Below are 3,902 nucleotides of genomic sequence, written 5' to 3'. Positions count from 1 at the left end.
CCCCCCCAGCCACACAGCCACCCCATCTCCCATGTGGGGGTGATCACAGCTCCGTGCCGTGCCTGGTGCTGCCCAGAGAGAGAGGAAAATGGTACAGTGTGGGACCTCGAGGAGCTGGCAGTGAGTGTTGTGCCAGAACTGCTAACACTAATATCATGACCCGAGGGGCCTGTGTGAACAGAGGACTCACCCTAGCAGGCTGACCCTCCACAGGCACTGTTCAACGTGCTGTACGCATGTTAGTGTGTTTAAACCTCCCAGCAAGCCTATGAGGTAGATGCCCCCATTATCCCCATTCTGTAGATTTGCAAACTGAGGCACAGAGAGGTAAAGTAATTTGCCTAAGGCCACACAGCTATGTCCTCAGGATTAGAGGCCAGGTAGTTTGGCTCTAGGGCCCAGATATTATGAATATTAACTACTTGGTGTTACTATTAATGTGGTTCTAAAGGGCTGTGTGAAACTCCAATACTTTGGCCCCCTCATGCGAAGAGTTGACTCATTGGAAAAGACCCTGATGCTGGGAGGGATTGGGGGCAGGAGGAGAAGGGGACGACAGAGGATGAGATGGCTGGATGGCATCACCGACTCGATGGACATGAGTTTGGGTAAACTGCAGGAGTTGGTGATGGACAGGGAGGCCTGGTGTGCCTGGTGTGCGGTTCATGGGGTTGCAAAGAGTCAGACACGAATGAGCGACTGAACTGAACTGAACTGAACTGAAAGGGCTCTGTGAGCACAGAGGCAGAGCCAGGACTAGACTGAGGTGAGCGAGGCACTGACAGAGAAGAATTTGGGGAGGCACATGTTCTCAGCACAGCCAGACCTGCTCAGTGGAAGTGCAGCCTCAATGTCCAACATGTAGTAACCTATTAGCTCATGAAATCTCCACACTGACCCTCAGGGCTAGAGAATATTTTTATCCCCATTTTACAGGTAGGAAAACTGAGGCCTGGAAAAATTAAGCAGCTCTCTTAATGTCATGCAGTTGCCCTCTGCTTAGGCGGTGAGGTTTGAACTCCAGTCCATCTGATTTCAGAGTCCAGCCTCCTAACACTCATTCTTGAGAACTTCCCAAGTGCCAGGCACCACAGGAAGCGCTATGCAAAAATTGACTCTGCTAATCTTCAAAGGCACCGCTGAAGTAGATGTGTGGTCATCTTCCTTTCAAAGATGAAACAGAGGCAACTCAAGGCTGAATAAGTTGCCAATGTTTGTGCAGCCAAAAGCCGGCAGAGTGGTATTTGAACCCATAGCTCATGAAGCTGGGCCCCACCCTACCCCCAGATTTCAAAACCACAGCTGGTTAAGGGTCAATCGGAAATTAAGGTAAAAGAAGCTGAAATTACTTCTCAGATTGCTTACTTTTTAAAATTCAGGATTTTAAAAATATTATTTATTTATTTTTATTTGGCTGTGTTGGGTCTTTTTTAAGCCATTGAGTAGTGTCCGACTCTTTGCGACCACGTGGACTGTAGCCTACCAGGCACCTCTGTCCATTGGATTTTCCAGGCGAGCGTACTGGAGTGGGTTGCTATTTCCTTCTCCAGGGGATATTCCCAACCCAGGGATCAAACTTAGGTCTCCCGCGTTGCAGGCAGACGCTTTACCATCTGAGCCACCGGTCTTAGCTGTGTCACACAGAATCTTCCGTGGCAGCACACCAATTCTCTAAATGTGGCACACGGGCTCCAGAGCATGAGGGAACACAGCGGGCAGAGCTGGGATTTGAACTTGTCGGACTCCTCTCACTACTGCCTCTTGCTTGGGACATATCAGGGAAGGCTTCCAGTAGGAAGTGGCATGTTAGCCAGGTAAATTAGGAGGCTATGCAGGGCAAAGGTGGAAAGCATGGGCGGTGGACCCAGACCATCTGGGTTGGAGTCAGTCCTACACCTCTGAGCTGTGTGCCTCCATTTCCTAATCTGTAAAATGGGCACAGTAATGGTGCCCATCGCATAGAGTTGTTACAGTTACTAAGTGGGTTGGAAAAGTGGAGGTTCTTGCCCTGAGCAACTTGGTGGAAATGGTGCCATTTAATGAGAGGCCCTTGCCTCACCCTGAGCCTGACCTACACCCCAGAGGCTTCTATGCGGTCAGAGTGGTGGACAAAGCCCGGCTCGCAGTGGGGGCTGGGCTGCAGGACCGCTGAGCATGCTGAGGAGGCCAGTCTGGCTCCCGGCCCAGCCTTGGGCAGCCGGCCGGGGTTTCTGTGCAATAAAGACTTTGTGTGACAGTGGCCCCCTCCCCCAACCCCTGCTCACACCATCCCCTCCCCAGGCGGCCTGTCCCAGGAGGGACCAGAGTGCTCATGGCACGTCCTATTTCCCAGCCCCGGCCTAATGCCCTCGCCAGGTTGCTGCCAGGCCTCCCGGGGCTTGGAGGCCCTCGGGCTGGGCCCACAGGGAGCCTGGATGTGTAGATGCCCACCTGCTGGTTCTGAGGGGCTTGAAGTAGACCCCAGTGCTTGCGCTGAGCTGGAGTAACTTGCTTAAACCTGCCTGATGCTCTCACCAGTCTCCTCCTGCTGCAAAGCTGTCCATGCCTCCCCCATGTAGTTAGACTCTAGTCTGAAGGTTTGCCTGGACCTCCAGAGAACAGCCCCCACCCATCACCCCGACATCAGCTCTTATCTCTGTCCCCTCAGGGCTCCTCTCCAGCCCCACTGGCCTGCTCCTCAGCCACACTAAACTCATTTGCACCCCAGGACCTTTGCACCTGCTTCCTCTCTGCCGAATGCTCCTCCCTGAGATCTCTGAGTCCTTACCCTCAGGTCTCGGCTTCAAGGTCACATCCTCAGAGAAACCCTCTCTGGCACCATATCTAAGGTAGCCTCCCCTCCACACACAGCCCCCATCTCTCTCTCTTATCACCCTGATTACTTCCTGTAGCCATATCTACTCCTCAGGTTGTGGACTTCCCTGGTGGCTCAGTGGTAAACGATCTGGCTGCCAATGCAGGAGGTGCAGGTTCAATCCCTGGGTTGGGAAGACCACCCCCCACCCTGGAGAAGGAAATGGCAACCTACTCCAGGATTCTCGCCTGGGAAATCCCACTGACAGTGGAGCCTGGCAAACTACAGTTTACGGGGGTCACAAAAGAGTCGGACACGACTTAGCAACTAAACAGCAAACAACAACCCGCCCCCACCCCCCGCAGGAAACCCTGTTCATTTGTTTATTGGTGTCTCTCTTACTAGAATGTAAGCTCCATGAGGGCAAGGACCATATCTGTCTTCTTCATTGCTCTTCTAGGCATCTAGAAAAGTCCTGGTACTTAACATGCTCTCTCAGTAAGTATTTGTTGGACATGACCTGTAAATGGGATGTTCTGAGGACTGATGACATGATGGATGGCGGCTAATGCAGAGGGCTCGCCACTTTTATTGTTGTTATAGTTTTATTGTCTCATGAATTAAAAATTGGTCTAATACTGGCACCTTCATGCATATCTCATTTAATCTCTATCCACAACAATCTACACATATATTCAGGTGATACAAGTTGATATTAAATCAGGGTGGAACGGACCCTATCAGTTCAGTTCAGTCGCTCAGTCGTGTCCAACTTTTTGCGACCCCATGAACCGCAACATACCAGGCCTTCCTGTCCATCACCAACTCCCGGAGTCCACCCAAACCCATGTCCATTGTGTCGGTGATGCCATCCAACCATCTCACTCTGTCGTCCCCTTCTCCTCCTGCCCTCAGTCTTTCCCAGCATCAGGGTCTTTTCAAATGAGTCAGCTCTTCTCATCAGGTGGCCAAAGTATTGGAGTTTCAGCTTCAACATCAGTCCTTCCAATGAACACACAGGACTGATCTCCTTTAGGATGGACTAGTTGGATCACCTTATAGTCCAAGGGACTCTCAAGAGTCTTCTCCAACACCACAGTTCCTGTAG

General features: G+C 51.6%; 1 protein-coding gene across 2 annotated transcripts in view; it reads left to right on the top strand.

Moving 5' to 3' along the window:
- Positions 1-3,902, top strand: part of SLC13A3 (solute carrier family 13 (sodium-dependent dicarboxylate transporter), member 3) — an 86,162-nt gene that overhangs the window by 70,588 nt on the left and 11,672 nt on the right. The window lies entirely within an intron of this gene.

Source organism: Bison bison, unplaced genomic scaffold, assembly GCF_000754665.1.
Source record: "Bison bison bison isolate TAMUID 2011002044 unplaced genomic scaffold, Bison_UMD1.0 scf7180017864038, whole genome shotgun sequence".
NCBI lineage: Eukaryota > Metazoa > Chordata > Mammalia > Artiodactyla > Bovidae > Bison > Bison bison.
The sequence above is the reverse complement of the archived record's forward strand: the minus strand, read 5'-3'. Positions and strand labels throughout refer to the sequence as shown.